Genomic DNA, 17981 nt, shown 5'->3' with positions numbered 1-17981 from the left:
TCCCTCTCCCTCCTCCCTCCCCTTCCTCCCTTCCTTTCTTTCCTTTCCTTCCTCCCTTCCTGCCTTCCTCTCCTTCTCTCCATCCCTTCCACTCACTTGTCTCACATTCTTTTTTCTTTCTAATGCCAGTCGGGGTGTGTGCTGAGGAAGCCCTCTTGTATTCTTGGAAAGGGTGCATGCATCTACCGTTTTCTTCTTCCTTCTTTTCCTCTGTCTTTTCCTCTCTTTTTCTTTCTTTCTTTACCAGTGTAAAGATCTGTTCTAGTTCCCTTTATGCTGAACCATGTGAGGAAACTAGCCTTTCATATGTGTGTGTGTGTGTGTGTGTGTGTTTAATTGAGGCATGAGAATGGGAAGGGACATTTCCCCAATTTCTGAGAGTCTCAGCTGCCACAACCCATCAGAAGGGATCGTCCAGCCCAGGATGCAGAGTGCAACTCTGCGCCAGGATGCTAATAATGAGTGAATAAAATTAGAGCGCTCCCAGAGAGGAACCCTGTAACGTCCGGTCTGTACGCCATAATCAGGACAGCGTCAGGACTCCCGTTCCGAATGCACAGCTGAACTGGAGATTTAAATGATGAAAAGCTCCCCGGGGAGCAGAAGGTAGTAAAAATACAATTTTCAATTGAAGAGATTCGGAAAGGGATGGGCCCCCCAAAATACCCCCATTACCTCAGGTGTCAAACACATTTTTTTTTGCTTACCTTCAGTGTGGCAAAACGTGTTTCTTCCCTCTCAAAAAAATTATTTAAAAAAAAATAATGTTCACGGCAGATCGTAGACAGAAGCCTCGCTGAATTAAATTAAATGGGAAAAATAATTCCTCGGGGCACCGCTAGCAATGGTGTGGCTCCTTTCACACATAATGAGGTGGGGGATTTTTTCACCTGTGGGTTCCTGGGGCCATTCTGTCTCAGGGTGGGAAGGCAAGAAAGCCATTGGCATCTGGGTGGGGGGCTAGTCGGCGGGCAGAGTGAACCTAGCTGCCGAGGCCAGACCCAGCTCCTGCTGCCCGTGCAAGCGGCATCTGATCTGCTTGTCACATTCTGCCTGGGCTCAGATCAATCCCTAGGACTCTGTACCCCCAAAGTGGCTCCACCCTAGAGGTGAACGCAGGAGCCCTCGCTCGCAGCAGCCATTTCGGAAACAGGTGAGAAGCTTTCAATAGGGAACCAGCTCAGAACAACGTCCCGACTTTCCCTGGAACAGCGAGCGGCACACAAGGGGAAGTCAAGCCTTCCTTTCCAGCGCATTGCCGCCAGGACCCCTTCTCATCCTAGTGTGAGAACAGGCCTGGGCAGGCTTCAAAGCAAAACTCTAAAGGTCTTGATAAGTGATCCCAACATGTTAAAACATTTCTGAATTGCCAGTCCATGTATTTACTAAGCGTCGATAGCACATACATCCCATGCCACAACCTCTCCTGTCTGCGGGGCCGGGACAGCGCTGAGGAAGGAGTGTGGCAGTGCTGCGGAGTGTGTGTTGTGGGGGCAGGAAAGCCTGGGTTTGGATCCCAGCTCTCCCATTGTCCCCTGTCATGACGGAAGACATGCTGGAGTTCTCTGAGCTTCTGTTTCATCTTCTGCCAAATGACTTCTGCCAATGATAATTCCAAAACTCTCCAAGAAGAAGGGAGATTCAGAGATAAGATGCATGTAAAGCGGCCAGAACATGGGACGCACTCACGAAACTATGAAGGCGGTGCTGACATGGTCCCCACCCTGGGGGGCCTTTGGTGAGAAAGTGAGATGAACGAGCGAAGAAGTAAGCTGTGTGACTGCTGCAGAGGGAGTTAGCAAGGTCCTGGAGCACCAGAGAAGCAGTCACAGTCTTCCCACAGTGCATGTGGGAGGGTGGGGGTGGTGCTGATGAGGAAGGGGCTGGACCATTTTATGCGTAAGGTGGGGTTCATTCTAGTCATGGGGCCTCAGTCCCAACACTGCTCAGGCAAAGGAGACTTCCTGCTTGCTACAAAGACACCCTGCTGCAGGGTGGGCTAGACCTGAATGCCCAAGACCCCTGGACTGAGTGTGAAGAGGCAGAGTCCTAAGATGTGTGTGATTGTTAATTCTGGGCATCACCAGCCTGCCGGGAATTTGAATTCTAGTTAAAAAAAAAAAAACCTACACTCACCAGTTGTCTAACGGGGGACCAGCTAAAGACAATAACAGTAACTATAATAATAATACCTACCCAGAGGATTAAAAGATTACAATCCTGGTAAAGTTATTAGGAAAAGCTGGAAGGTACCATTGTTTTTAAATTGTGCCAAATCCTCTGCAAGTATACTCTGGCACCTGCTGTGTTGTTAATGCTGTGGGGATAGGGATGTTTAATCCCAATTTATACTCATAATAGACACTTGTGTGATGGAAGCCATCAAGTGGCACTCAGGATGAAAGGTGACGTGATCGGTGTCCTTCCTGAACTCGCCAGAATGAGAGAGAAAGTAGTAACAGACCCTGAGACAATTTCATACAATGCCAGAACTTCAGGAGTCAGAGAGAAAGGATTAATAAGTATGGGCAAGAGCCCAAGATAACATCCATTAACACAATATCTTACAATTAGAGAAAGCTCAGTAAGGCTTGCACTATTTTGTTCAAAACTGAGGCACAGAATAGTTAAATGACTTGCGCAAAGAATACCTCCAATAAGCAGGTCATTATTTCAAGCTAGACAATCTAACTCCAAAATTCTCTTTCCGACCACAGCCTCTTGTCTCATTATATAATTATCTGATGAGCATAATACGGCGTCCGAATACTGGGAATAGAAAGGCAACCAGGTCAGAGAGCTTACCTCCAGGAAGCAAAGAGTCTAAAGGGTAAGGACTAAGAAATATAGACCTCCAATGTTCAGTGAAACACCGTCTGAGAAAAGTGGGGGGCACACGGAGCGATGGATAGAATGCTCATCCTGGCAGCATTACGGTAGGCTCCCTGGAGGACGTGTCCTCTACCTGTTGAGACGTGATTACCCAGCTGGGGAGGGGGAGGCGTGAGAGGACATTTAAGTCGAGCAATGGACAGGAACAAGACCGCTGACTAGTCCAGGATCTCTGAATGAATCCGCACCTAGGGTAGCTTTCACGTCATTGACTCATTAGCTCATCCAGTCCATGAGCACAGCATCTCCTCCCCACCCAGCACCGTCACCCCAGCCACGGTGGCTGCAGAGTACTTATCGACTAGGGGGCCTTCTTCACTGCCAGTTCTGGGTGAAGAGAAGAGTGTGTTTGATTTCCCCAAAGCTTTGTCAAGAAAAATACATCCCCTCCCACAGAGAGGGTATGGAAGGCAGATGAATGCTATTCCAATGCCCCCCCCTCATTTTCCAGAGAAAAGGGGAAACTACTTGGCCAGGGTCCTACGGTTGGTGGCAGAGCCCTGGCAGACCTCCAGGAAGAAATTAGTCCAACTCTGCGGGGACCCTTCTGCCTCCCTGTTGGCCATTCTCACCACGCCCCCTGTGCAAAGCACCTGGAACACTCCTATTACCCCCTCCTCAAATGTGGCCACATTCTTGAATCACTTGTACTATTGCTTCACATTTTATTGAAACAGTTTCTGTTTTTAAAATATTTCCTTAAGAATGGGAAGCCAATATTATTTTCTGCAAAACATAGAAGTGAACACTGAACACTTAGGAAATGTTTGGGTAATGGTCCATCAATAAGACAGGCTAGACACACACTCATACACACACACACACTTACTATATGTCTGGATATGGTAAGTCATCAATAAAGACTATAGACCGATGTGTACCTGCACACATTAGGTGTTGCACACATTAGGTGTTACACACATGTGTGTATTTATACCTCCTCTTCAAAATAGCCCTATAATGTACATGTTACTATGACTATGATGAAAACATCATTATTCCTGCCCTGGCTGGCGTAGCTCAGTGGATTGAGCGTGGGCTGCAAAGCAGGCATCGCAGGTTTGATTCCTAGTCAGGGCACATGCCTAGGTTGCAGGCCATGAACCCCAGCAACCGCACATTGATCTCTCTCTCTCTCTCTCTCTCTCTCTCTCTCTCTCGCTCTCTCTCCCTTCCCTCTCTAAAAAATAAATAAATAAAATCTTTGAAAATACATTATTATTCCCATTTTAGGGAAGAGCAAATGGAAGCACAGAGAAATCAGTATGATAAGCAATGGGGTTTCTCCTAAACCCAGACACTGTCAAAACCCAGCATCACACCTCAGTAAAAGGTGTGTTTTGCTGGTTAAAAGGGCAGACCAGTCACAATGAGAGGCAAGAGTGTGCTGTTAAGTATTTAATAAGTAGCTCTTGAAAGGAAAAATTTAAAAAATGCCTGATTTCTGATTTCCACGATAGAAATATTTCTACCATGACCAACTTCAAGCTTAGGATGACCATGAACCAGCTCTGGAGAAGTTCCTGAATATTTGGAAATCAGCTCTGATGCGTCCTGTAGGAGTTACCTTCAGGACAGGCCTAGTGGGGCACTTCTCAAACTTCAGTATACATTCAGATAAAATGCAGATTCTGAACCAGTGAATCTAGGGGTGGGGGCATGCGAGTTTGCATTTCTAATCAGCTCTCCTATGATGCAGAGGCTACTGATTTGAGGACCACCATCTGAGAAGCCACAAGTTCCAGAGAATAAGACCAGCTGCTGGTTCAGACCATCTCCTTTTGATGCCCCGAAGGATTCAATGGTGGGAACATCACTTCCTGCTCGCATCACTTAAAGCCACGCCCATCAACGACTTACTATCCCTGAGTATGTGAGACCACACACACATATCAGACTGTTGGAAACCCTGCACTGAAGTGTATGAATATATAGGATTTCGCATGATGTCATAATATTCCTCCCACACTTCATGTCAACTTCGGGAGTGACAAGGGAACAATTGCCCCACTGACTGGCATGTCCCCGTGCACATGCATTTTATCAGGAGCTGGTGAGGACTTGCCCTTCACTTCAGCAAAGTCTGCCACCTGGAGAGAAACGGAACTCCACTAGGACAATTAGAACCACATTATTTGTATTCTTGCATCTCCGTCACGGGCAGAGCTCACATTGTCTCTTTGATGATCCAATAATAGTTTTAAAGAATTTTTGAGATCTAGCCGCATATTATGTGACTGTTACCAGAATTAATAAACATTGTAAATGGCAGCGGCATACCCAAACTGGTTCACTGTATACAAGGAAGAAGAAATTGCGCAAGGGTGTATAAAGCTTGGGTTAAAAAAAATCAATTCATTTCTAGATTTTTCCAACCACAATATGTATGGCTGGCCAAGCAAGCCACTTTATTATAATGCTGCTACATTGATTTACACCCAGATAGTGAGATGAAGAGATTTTACAGTCTCTCTGGAATTCCTCCAAATAAAAAAAGTCTTTCGAATTCCCCCATAAGAAGCTATCTTCTCTTGGGTAACATACTTGTAATCCGACTTTACATTCACGCTCACATTTCTGAGACAGTTCTAATTACAACCCGGATTTTACTCTCCTGACCCAATGTTGGATCAAGGTGAATTCAGTCAATTCTCAAATGTGGTAAGTCATTATGCAAAAACATACTGCACCATTGGTTTTGCAAACAATGTCAAGTTCCAAATGATAAGCCACACACAGACAGGTGATGTCTAAAATAAAAATGGGCTTTTACAGACGCTTTAGGATTCAATCCAGAAGATTATTGTGCTTGGCAGGAAATTATGCTTTTATTATCCACTGGGCCTAGTGGCCATGATATTTCATGGAGGAAAAAAAATAATGACACACAGGACCAGAGAGTTTCTATTAAAAATATTTCTGACCTTGAATTTAGAGCCATTAGCAGGCTGTTTCAAAACAGGTAAATGCACGCGGCATTCAAAGTGGTGTTTCAGGAACACAGCGGGTGTGATTCGGGGGCGTGGCCCAGCGCAATTCAGGCCGAGCGCTGGGTGACCAGAGCAGAACAGGCAGAAATGGGTTTTGGACCTTGGAAAGGAATGGCACATGCAGGTGTCCAAGTATAAATAATACAAGAGAATCCTTCAGGGCTCCCTGACCAGATTCCCTGGGCGGAACAGGATCTCAATGCTTCATGTACACAAACTTGTACACATATTTGTGTGTTTCTTTCTCCCCACAGCCACAGTCCTTCTGATCGTTTTTTTCTAAACTTCAGATGGTCTCCTTATCCAGCTCTATCTACCCAAAAACAGATCATTTGCCAAAATAACACCCATCAGACCGATTTTGCTCAGTTACTGACATACTCCTCTTTTTCTGCTAGGAGTATTAATTTCTTTAAGTTCTATAATTATTGGTTATTTGGCAGCAGTAAATAAATAAATCTCTTCTCTTTTTCCCAAGATGGAATCTAGACCCCCTTTTTTTTGCTATAGAAGCTTTTCTAAAATCCACATACATTTCAGGAGGGGAAACATGGTTGGTGACAAAGTCCAGAAGGTCAAAATAAGGTCCCTTTCCTAGAGTTATAGAGCTGGGCCTTTATTTATAAAAAACTTTCTTCAAATGATAAGGTTAGTTAAGTTATTGAAGATAAATCTATTGTGTTGAACTTGCTTAGAGCAGAACTGTGTTGAGATCACCTCAAAAAGATAAATAGAAGTCGAAGCTCATCAAAGACAGGGCAATGCCTGGAAGACATTGGTCCAGTCTACTTTAAGTCCCTCCTTCTTCATTAAAAAGCCACACCCTTTGCCGACTTTAAATCACCTGCTCCAAGTGGAATAGTCAGAGACAGAAGGAGTGAAAACAATTTATACTAACTATTTGTTGGAGGAGGCCATGGAGAGAATGGGAGCACCAGTGACCCTCCATCTGGACCTGGGCAGAGGAGGCAGTTTACCCCCTCCTGGTCCTTGGAATGTAGGTGATGCCCACTGTTCCTACACTAGGAGCCACTTCAAGAATGCAGCCTGGAGAGAACAATGCATTGTTGAGACCATATAGACTGAACACGGTACCAGACTTCATTGAGGCCTCTATGTAAACTTTTAAGATTCTCCCGGGAGGGTGAAGAGAGCTACTTGTCTGTGGCTGACCAAGTCAAACTCCCTATGTAAGTTCCCTTGCTGATTAAAACCACCACCTACCAACGTGGAGCGGTTGGCCCCTTTCTCCAGTCTCCTTGGCCTTTGCGTGTGGGGCCACTTTCAAATCTCATCTGGAGAACTCCAGAGGTTGCAAAGTTGCAGGTCAGCAACACCCTTCAAATCACAGCAACCAATAGGAGTCAATCTTATTCTTACCAAGTTTGTAATACAGATGAACTGTGGGGAGCTCCCAAGCACAGTGGTTAAGAACATTGACTTTGGACCCAGACAGAAGTAGTTTAGAATGACAGTTCTATCATTTGCAACATAAGTGGTCTGGGCGAATTTATCCCAATTGTGGGAGAGAAAGAAACTGATGCACTGTATTTAATATTACCTAACGGAAGGATTGCAGGAAAAAATTAAACAAGATAAGGTATGTAAAACTCTTTATCAGAAATAATAGTATTTATTGGATGCTACATGTGCTTAACAAAGAATCTTAACTGATTTTGTAAAATGATTTTATTTCAATTTATTGCTGTGTTCTATGTAGACAGGTAATAAATAAAATAATATTTTCCCAACCCTTGAATTTAAAATGAATGGCATGAACCAAGTTAGGTATAAATAAAATAGCATTTCACAAATAGCTTTCCCTACCTGCTGCTAACATAGAATCTGTGACTTTTAATAGTTTTCTTAGGCCTGTAAAGGCTAGTATTTTTACCCCCCACCTCCGTCAACCCAGTCTTTTTGATACAAGATGTGGCATTGCCCATCACCATCTTCTCCTGAGAAGGCCAAGGGCAAGAAATGCACAGCCACACCAGAACTGTTCATTTTCAACCAAGTTATAAGAACTCATGAAAAAACACAACCTGGTACTTTTCTTCTACAGGAAAAAGTCCATTGCATTTCATCACCATCTATATCTCTGTGAGACTGGGCTAGTAGGGTGTCCCTATTAAAGCAAAGAAGAGGTCAAGGTGATTTCTAAACACATCCAGAAGGGAGCTCAGCAAAGATAATGCTAGTTAGAGATCTGATTCAAGTAGTGTCTTCTTCCACAGATATTCAACAAACTTTCCCCATGCATTTCAAGGAGTTTTGGCAGAACTGAGGATCGTTAGAAACTAGAAGCTCTCCCTTCTTGCTGAAGAAAGGTGGGAGTGGTTACAGTCGGGTCTATCACAGAGCCAGGGCTGTGGAGTCTGTGAGAGTGAGACTACGGTGCAGCCAAGCATCCCAGCATGGTAAGTCAAGGCTCTGCCCAGTAGACTAGACTGTGTAGTAGCCACCTCGCAGGTGTGCCTTCTCTGTTGCTCTCTCATGCCTCAGACTTCACAGCTTGAACACGACCCACTGACCCTGTGACCACGAACTGCAGACACAGATGATGGGGCAGGCAGTCAAGGAGCAAGTGATCATTTGACAAAAATATTACTGAGATTTCACAAAGACCACTGAGTTTATGAAAATTAACTAGATTGCTTATACAGATTGAAAAAAAGGAGACTATCTTCAGCTACAATATATTAGAGAAACTCAAGGGCAGGTATGTTTGATTTCAATAAAAATAGATATACATTTTTTTCTATTTCTGAGCACCCCCATTTTGAAGGTGGACCTGTTCGGATAGAGAAAAGGTAAATTCTGTTTGTCAAGCTGGAACGGCAATAGACTAATAGAGAGTACGGTGTGCCCTTGTGGTGGTTGTATCAACTTCGGAGACGAGGAAGCCCCGACCTACGGTGTTTGCATCATTCCTCATCTGCATATTTTATGTTTTTTGTGTCACATCAGGAATCAGATAATCATATTTTATGCATTACTCTCTCTAGGAGGGAACAATGCTTGGAAAATATTATTCTTACTGCTAATAGCACATGAATATACTTTGATAATATTTTCACTTAATTATATACATAGAAAGGATTAAAAAGATTCCACTCACTGTTTTTTTTTGCAAGATATTCAATTTGCTTAAAATATCAGTAGACGCATCCACAAAAGCACCTTACCATGAAATGAATTATATATATATCTTTTTCCCCTGTGTGTATATGTGAGGGCCAGGTACCTTGCTGATTAAAAGCAGTATAAAGGAGAGTAGAATTATCTTCTAAGACACCCAGATTCGCAATTCACAAGAGGGTAATATGAACTGGTCCATTTAAATAAAAAGTATATTAAAGAAAGAAAGAAAAGAGGAAGTGAGCAAAGAAAGGAGATAAAAAGTAAATTTCTCTTGGTAATTTTTTTAGACATCCCCAGCAAGGAAACAGAGCAGACCCTTTTACACAGGCAACACTTCCATAATTAGAGCAGTTTTTCCCAATGAAATGTAACCTTGCATCGCACACAGTTGAATAGCATGCCTGACGTAAGTCTAGTTTTAGAGGCATTCTCACTGTTACCAAGCTGACTCATGTCACTTTTATATCCCCATATCATTTAAAAATGATTTCAAAGGAAGAAAAATATACTCTGTGAAACATGAAGAAAATCTATTTTTTTACGAGAGAGATGCTCTGTCTAAAAATAAACTCAGGGCAGTTTACAAAACTTCTGCAGAGAAGACTGAAGTCGATCATTACAATATCAGACTTCGGATTTGATCAGAGCCTGCCCTCCGCTCCCTTTTACTGAGAACGCACCCTCTTTGCTAATTGCAAATGCTTCAAGGAAACATTTACTGAGCACCGACTCTGAGCTTAGCCCTCAACCGACCATCGTGCTAACGTTTGCAGTTGTCTTTGGCAGCAAAGGTAGCCGAGTAAGGAATTCGAAGGTTCTAAATACAAGTGTTATTCTCTGATGATGCTTTTCCAAAGAGGTACCCCCAAATCAGATCTATATACTCTGCCTACTAATAAGACTGAAAGGAAAAGACTTCCAAAACCACGAAGATGGATGATATTTACAAGAGGGAATAGCATATGACGTAAAGCTTGGGAAGTAAAAGCAAGTAAAAGCTTGATCGGAACAAGGAACTGTACCGGCCTTGGTGCTGTGCCGTGAAGTGGTGAGGGAGATTGAGTTTGCGGCAACACAGGGGAGCAGCAGCTACAGAGCATCCCTCGATCGCCTTAGGAAGTTGCCAGGTTCAACTAATTTTCTCCTCATGGTTACATCCGAAGTGGGTCCCAGAGGCAGGAACCGAGAGATCAGCAGCAATCTATTGGTTATCCACAACGTCCATGGGAATGAAATGAGAGAGGACCAATGTTACAGCTCTTGGGTTGATTAAACCTCACCAAATCAGGTGACAGCCTCAGCACATCAAAATATTATTCTGTTTCACAAGTATATACACAGATAAGATGCCCACACCACCAAAAGATACACTGATTTTAAAGAGGCTGGTTGGTATACAAACTCAAGAGCCAGCAGGGCAAATCAGACAATCTCAGGCAGATGAAACGGCAAAGGAACATGATTTAAAAAAAAATAAAAAACCTCCTACTTGAACCGATAAAGGAGTTAGTTGTCTGGGCATGTTTTCAGGCGTTCTGAAAGTTGTGTTTGTGTGTGTGTGCACGCACTAGAATCAGCCGTGGTTTCATTCCACGCTCCGGAGGAGGTGTACAATACCCTGAAGTTAGGAGCCTCTTCCTAAACTGGAAAGCAAAGTTAGTCCATTTGAGCTGTGAATGCCAACAGTGCTGAAATCTACATTTTTCCTGCTTCTCTGAATATTGCAAGAAATAGAAAATGACCGAAACCAGCAGCACCATTGAACGCAGTATTTTCACAAGAAAGCCTTGGGACCTTATATTGTGCCTCGATAATTAAAAGGCTGCTCTGATACTATCTGGCCCTGGATTTGTCAGACACAAAACTTTGCTGATGTATAAATGGAGGGTCATTTTATCCATGGAAAGCTTCTGGTTTTGCATGGAAAATTTGCTCAACCTGGACGGTTGATAAAGCATAAAGTGTGCCACCTTCAATAGAAAAATAAAGATTATTTTTTAAGGCATTAGTAAGTTTTTCCAAACAGCTGATCAAATGTGGAGTCTAACTTTCCTCTACGTGTGTGTTCTTTTTCCTCACCACTAAACAGTGAAAGGAACCTAGGAAGCAAAGCCCAGAGGTACGATGTCTCAAAGAGAATCGTGACTCCCTCATTCTTTGGAGTTTCCTGATGTTGCCCCAACAATCGGATGCTCCCTGGGCACCAGGAGTATCTGCTCTTAACTAGTTGACAAGGAAATGTTGTGCCATGAGTATATTCATATAACAGTCTTTAAAAATGTTTTCTCAAGGGGTTCATAGCAATCCTGATGGAGCTATCTAACGGGTTTTGTTTGTTTGTTTGTTTGTTTTTGTTTTTGGAGCCAGCATACCACCATTGGCTATTTAAAGAGTGCTATTTAAGGGGTTGCTTTGGAGAGCTGCTGCCTTGGCCAGAGTTCTGCATAATACCCCAGCGAAGTTATTTTTCAGGTTAAAGACTTCCCTTTGGAGTTGATATGTGCACAGCATGGTCCTTCTGGTGAGGGCTACAGCCCAATTCATAACACCATGCAGAACTCACGAAAAGCATCCCAGACACCAAAAAGGTAGCCCAGAAAGGCTAGAGTCTTGGGTGGAGAGACGCACCTGTCTGGAGTCTCGAGAGTTTTAGAAGATTGCAGGCTGTTAAAAGGAAGAACTGATCTTTAATAGTAATAATTGGAAATACAAGATCCAAGCAGCAAGGGAGAAAGACTCAGAAGTTTGGATGACTGCATTTCTGCACACATTTCAGAAAACATGAGCTTGTGTCTCCAAAACATCTGGCCTATCTGTGATGGTCATGGGACACCCTGACACTGGTGCAGGCGGCGTGGGGGCACAGAACAGCCCCTGAACAACCCGGACCGCAGAGACGGACCCTCGGAGTCGCCAGGGAGGCGCTTCCCTCTGTTTTCACCACAGATCCTCTCAACTCCAAGCCCTCTCCAGAGGCCAGGAAACAATGCATCAGGCGTGATTGAAAATCCCACAACTGTTCCAGCAAGGATGGCTAATGTGACCACGCACTTCTAGCGGGCTCAGGCAGAATGACGGAATATTACTATTAGTATTCTCATTGAACAAGAGGGATAGCCCTACGATTCCTTGCAACCACAGAGCTCCAGAAAGTGGAAAAACATGTCTGGACATCATGATTATGGAGAACTCCCTTCGAGTGGAGAAAAAAAATGTAACCCTCAGAGAACATTCTTCAATGGTATCAGGTCTCCCATTAGAGAAATCAATCTCTCTCTCTCTCTCTCTCTCTCTCTCTCTCTCTCTCTCTCTTCTCTTCTCTTTCTCACACACACACGCACACACGCACACATGCACACACTCACACACTCCAGATAAAACCCCTGCAAAAGCGGACAGGGCGAAGGCAGTAGCCTGGCAGCAATCTCAGTGGCTTTCAGCGTGAACGATAGGGCTCATTTTGCATGCAGTGAGGTACCGCCGAGAGGTTGAATGGATGGAAAATCCCACTCGCTGATCTTACATAAATATCTCTTTCCCACATAGAGTTTTCCAGTTGAAAAGCGCCTATCATGGAGCCGGAGGTGACAGCCCAAGGAGGGCTGTTAACCACTGAGATGGCTGTCAGGAGTGTTGTCAAGAGGACAGGCGCTTCCAAAGGGCCCCAACCCAACCCAGTCCCCCGCTCTGGGCTCCGCGACCTTACGGAAGTCAGAGAGGGCGGTGCTCTCGCCTACCTTCTCCTGCGTCCCCTTCTTCCCATTGTCAGCTCGCAAGGACCGAGAAGCCGGCTGGAGAAAGCAGCCGGCTGATCTCCTTAGCGGCTCCAGCCGGCTAAGGGACTGCCGGCTCCTGCCTCTTAAAGAGGAAACTCTTGTGGAATCTTCAGGAAAGGGTGGCAAAGTTGAAAGGTCCTTGTCTCCCTCCCTCTCGCCCGATTACAAGCTCCAGCCTTTAATTGGAGCGAAAGTGAGCAGCTGCCAGCCCGACTTTCCACTGCAGACTAATGTTGTGCGTTGGCAACAATAAACAATTAATGTTGTTTGATTTCTTACATTTAGCAACCCAAGCAAACAGCTGCCATCTCCGCTCGCGGAAGCAAAGGGCTAGTCTTCGACTTGCCGCCGGCTCTGCGTTTGCGGGGAAGGGTCGACCACAAGGAAACTTTGGGGTCGTGGCCAGATTGGGGAGGGGAAGGCTTTGCTCTTGGGGAGGGAAAAGGCGGGGGGAAATGAGGATACCTGTTGGCATCACCGTCAGAGGCGGCAGGTTTTCACTGTCTCCCAACCTCGGCTGGAGCGTAGGAGAACGGGAGTAGGTCCCTTAGGAACCTGTTACGCGCTGGCAGAACCCAGGCGAGAGCCCTCTCTTCCTCCGGTCCTGCCAGGGGCGCGGCCACCCCAGCCCCCGCCAAAGGCTGGCGGATAGGAGCGGTGAGATGACAGGAAGCGCATCTCGAGCTCTGCAGGCGCCGGGAGAAGGGTGGGGGGACCGAGGAGTCCCCGGCTTTGGGGGCCTCTGTAAGCTCAGGCTCGCCGCCTGAGAAAGGACCTTGCCTGGGGGTCCTGCCTGGGTGCGGGGCAGCGTCTAGGAGATGGCAGAACCGCGGCGCGGCGCAGGATCCCGCAAGTTTGCAGCCGGAACCGCGCCTCCCAGGCTGGAGCAGCCACTTGTGGGAAAGCCTGGCTTGGGGTTCTGGCTGCTGAGTCGTGATCCGCAGCCCCGCCGCGGGGGTAGCCTTCCCTCTCCTCGAGGGTGGAGAGATGCAGCAAACCAGAGAGCGGGCGCCCCATTCCCCTTCCCTCCTTTCCTCGCCGTCTCTCGCCGGCCTCCCCACCAGCGGCAGGTGCTTCCCTTTCACCACGCAGCCCCCGCAGTGAAGGCGCGCGGCTGCAGCTGCGCCTGCCTGGGTCGAGGGGCGGCGGAATCGTCCGGCGACCGAAAGGAGGGAAGCAGGACCGCAGGAAAACTGGAGGCGCACAGCCTGCTCTGCTCATCCCCAGGATCGACTGTCACAGAGGTTTGCAAAAATCGTCAGGCAAGACTTGAGGCGCCCAAACGGTCATGTATGTCAGGAAAGAAGATCCAGCACAGCCCGCCGCCTGGACTGGGAACCCGCATCCACCATCTGAGCAGAAGGAGGCGCGCAAGGTGCCCGAAGGGGCATGGGAATTCCTTAAAAGAAACGTTCCCTTCTGGGTCCTTGAGGCACGGAGAAAAACGGGGGAACGGGGGCTCACTTACTCTTGAGGGGCTGCCTCCGCGCTGGCGAATTTCAAGCCTCTTGGTTCACAAATGGCTGGAGGGACTCGGGGTTGGCTCCCGAGGGCGGCGAGCACCGAATGGTTCCCGCGCGCTGGGCAGGTGCCTCCGGATTCCGTTCATGCCTACGGGAGCTGCGGAGCTGGGCGCGGAGACGCAGAGCCGGCGCGCTGGGCTCGGGGTGTCCGCAGCCCCAAGTGGAGCGGCTGGGTGGACGCTACCGTCTGTGCGCAAACCGGCGACAGAGGACGAGCTTCGAGGAGGCAGGGAGATTCCAAATAAATCCTCCAAATCTGGGCTGAGCGCTCCGGCGTGCGAGCCCGCCTGCCTGCCAAACGTAACTGTGAAGTGATGTGGAAAAGTGAACCGGGTGCCTCCCCTGACGGATCTCATTGGGCAGAGCGCAGAGGCAGGTCTACCACTTGGAAATTCGTGTAAGCAGTCCCCCTCCCCGCCCCCTCCCAGCCTTCCCCCTTTCGTTCGTGGCTCCTTGGCTCTCCCCCTTACCAAGTGGGCGCACAACTTTTCCCTGCTCGCGACCAAGCACGCCCCGCGCGTCTCCGCCGCCAGAGGAGGCGGCGGGTGGAGATGCGCCCTTCCGTGCAGGGCGCGCAGCCCGCGGAGGGCCAAGCTCCCAGCTAAGAGGGCTGGCAGATGCTAAAAGGATGCCTGAGGAGGTACCCCAGGGCTTTCTCTCTCGAGGCTTACCTGAGCTTTGGGGCTGGCGTTAGCTTAAAAAGCGTCTCAGTGACCCGCGACTGTTCTCCGTGGTGGGGGTGGGTGGGTAGAGGGCGCACAGGGCTGTGGGATCTCGCGGGGAGCTTATCTCCTTGTTATTCCAAGAGCGTCTTGCGAACAGAGTGGGGTGTTGGTAAGACCGCTGTCTTCTGCTCAGACGATGAGGGTTTAGAGGCCGAGTGTCGCGGTCTTGAGGGTGGAGCGCATTCCAGATATCCCCAGGCTTCTACTCCTTCGGGGCGATGAGATGAGGGAGAGCCGAGGGGTGCGCAGTAAGGTGGGAAAAGGGGAGAACTTGCTTGGGAATGAAGGGAGGCGTCGCTAAAGGTCTCCTTAGTGTGCCCTGCCTCCAGATTTCTGCGTAGGCATCAGGCATGCGGCTCCTCAGCCGCCACCAAGAGATACCCTGTCTGTGGCTCCTTCAAGTCCTCTGATGGACTCCACTCTGATCTTGAGAAACGGCCAACCTCGGGGAGAGCCAGTGTAAGAAGAAGGGATCATCAGTTAGGAGGTCCATTTTCTTCTTGTCACTGAGGCTAATACGTGGAAATGTTATCATCCTCTGGGACCATCGTTTAATAAAATTAGTAAAAAAAAGATAAAGTAATCCTTACTTTTTGTTGTTGTTGTTTAACTCCCTCTATAGAAAAGCCCAATTGAGTCCATTCCCTGTGCATGAGAAGCGCTTTCCGAGGAAGGGTTTCACCATCTGGGGACAGAGCCCACACAGATGGAGAAAAGGGTGCAGGGGACCAGACACAAGGTCCGCGGAGCTCATACTGTCTGACTCACAGTAATGAGACAGAGTGAGCAGAATGGGAAAACAGACACAACATGCTTATAACGTATATGCAGATTTGGCATTGTGTGTGTGTGTGTGTGTGTGTGTGTGCGTGTGTGTGTGTGCGCGCCGCACCTAACATCCCACTGTGAGATGCTGAAAAGAATATTGACTCTCGGTCTCGTACCTGTCTGCTTCTTCACATTCCAGCTGTCGTGGGCAAGAAACTTAGTGAGTAATCTCAGAAAGGGAGAGCAGAGGAGAACCAGGAGGGATTTTTTTTTTCTCCCCAGGCAGTCACTAAATAACTGTTTGTCCTTTTCCACAGACTCTGTGTGCTTACCTGGTATTCAGGAACCAGCTAATTCAGCTTTGAAAAAAGAACAGCCGTCAAACCTCCATCACAATATAACTGCTGCAAGAGCAGGCGGTCCCAAGTGGACAAAGAAATAAATCCCATCTTGGGTTGGGCTTCATTTCCAGGCGTTCACTTGCCCTGTTTTTTTTTTTCCTTTATTTCTGTTGTTGGTACGATTGCAGACGTTTGTGTCCCCCACCCCCGCCTCTCATTTGCACTTGAAACAAATGGTCTGAACCTTTCCTTGGGGCACCTTCCTCCACCAGTGAGAACTAAAGAAAAGCTTGTGTGCTGCTGAAGGCTGGATATTGTCACAAATAACAAACTCACCCCCAAAGGAAGCCCGAATGGTAGAGACAGACAATATCCTCAAATCTCATTTTCTTAAGTGGGGGGGGGGGATTGTTTTGACAAAGTGAAGAGAGTCAGGACCCAATGGCTTTCGGCAGCTGGGGTTAGGATGAGTATGTTTTGACTCACCTTGTCCTCAGGTACTCTGAGAGCAGTTACGGCCATGGTCATTGAGTTGTGGCCAATTAGAATTCACGGTGGTCCCCTCCGTGGTCCACAACAGTGGTCCACTGTTGGTCTCTGCTCAGAGCACTGCAGTAGGAATTTCCTTCTCATTGCCTCCTGATTCTTAGGAGAGGGCTGGATGATTAAGCAGTGTGAAAGAGGATTAAGATAATGTTATAAAGCCCTATATGGATATTTCTAAAATAATCAGGGATGCTGAAAGACAAGGCATTTATTTGCCTCTTTAACAATTCCACCCACGCCTAATAAGATGCAGTGTAATGTCACAATGGTGAGAGCCTAACTCCTTAAGAAAGTGTTTTCTTTTCAGCACCCTTTCCAGGGCTACAGACTTCCAGCAGGAAGAGGGGTGTGTTACTTGGGTTTTTTGGAATGGACACTGAAATTGCATGTGTCGTGGAGCATTTGGGGGGATGCTCCACAAATGTATCCCCCCAAAGGGGGGGGAGGGGTTATCTGAATGGTTAGGAGTATAACCTGATACAGAATTTGGGATGGAGTAGAGAGGACGGCCCCCAGAACACCCTTCGCTGACTGACGCACAGAGTGGGATGAGGCAAAGGTTCCCCAGCCTGGGTTTCATGACAAGGCAGACAATTTTGTCGAGGAGTCTACAGCAATTGGATGCGATGGTGAGGCACTCCAGTAGTAAAAAACACGACCTTTTCACTTTGGGCGGGACTTTTGCTATCATTTTGACTGCAGGAGACAGTCCCGGAAGTGAGGGTTAGGTGGAGAGTGGGGAATCAGGAGGCTTACAGGAAGCAGAGGCCTGGAAGGCATAGGAGAGCTGGGGACACTCCCACTTCTGTAGGTGGAGCAGGGAATGGTAGAATAGAACAGAAAGCTGATCTGCTGTGTTGGACTTCATTTTTTTTTCTCCTTTTCATTCTTCAGTGCATGCTTAGAAACTAAAATAATCTTTAAAAAGCCCAAAGCAAAAATAAAATGTGTTTACCATGGTATGATTACTGAGCACTTTCAGATTTATTAGTTGCTTTCAAATGTAAGCAACTTTCAAATGTAAGTAACTCACTCACTTATTCATTCATTCATTCATTCATTCATGGAATAGCTCCTACACATAAAAAGCTGAGGAGCCTGGATTCCATGAACAAAGGGATTTCATAACGTGACACCTGCCAATGGTATTTGAAAATAGGAGTTAAAATAAAAACTTTAAGGATGTAAAATATGAAGATGGCCAAAACATGCATGTTACACCCATTAATATGTAATATTTTAAGGAAATTCAGTCCTTTTTTTACATTTTATGGGA

General features: G+C 46.8%; 1 protein-coding gene across 1 annotated transcript in view; it reads right to left on the bottom strand.

The window, feature by feature from the left end:
* Window positions 1–14680, bottom strand: part of CDH8 (cadherin 8) — a 338770-nt gene extending 324090 nt beyond the window's left edge. Inside the window, exon 1 of the mRNA XM_045818654.1 lies at window positions 14271–14680. The gene's annotated coding sequence lies outside the window, so the exon portion shown is untranslated. The remainder of the gene's footprint in view (window positions 1–14270) is intronic.
* Between the last annotated feature and the right edge of the window lie 3301 nt (window positions 14681–17981).

The sequence above is a fragment of the Phyllostomus hastatus genome, unplaced genomic scaffold, assembly GCF_019186645.2.
Source record: "Phyllostomus hastatus isolate PE091 unplaced genomic scaffold, TTU_PhHast_1.1 phas_scaffold_345, whole genome shotgun sequence".
Taxonomy (NCBI): Eukaryota; Metazoa; Chordata; class Mammalia; order Chiroptera; family Phyllostomidae; genus Phyllostomus; species Phyllostomus hastatus.
The sequence above is the reverse complement of the archived record's forward strand: the minus strand, read 5'-3'. Positions and strand labels throughout refer to the sequence as shown.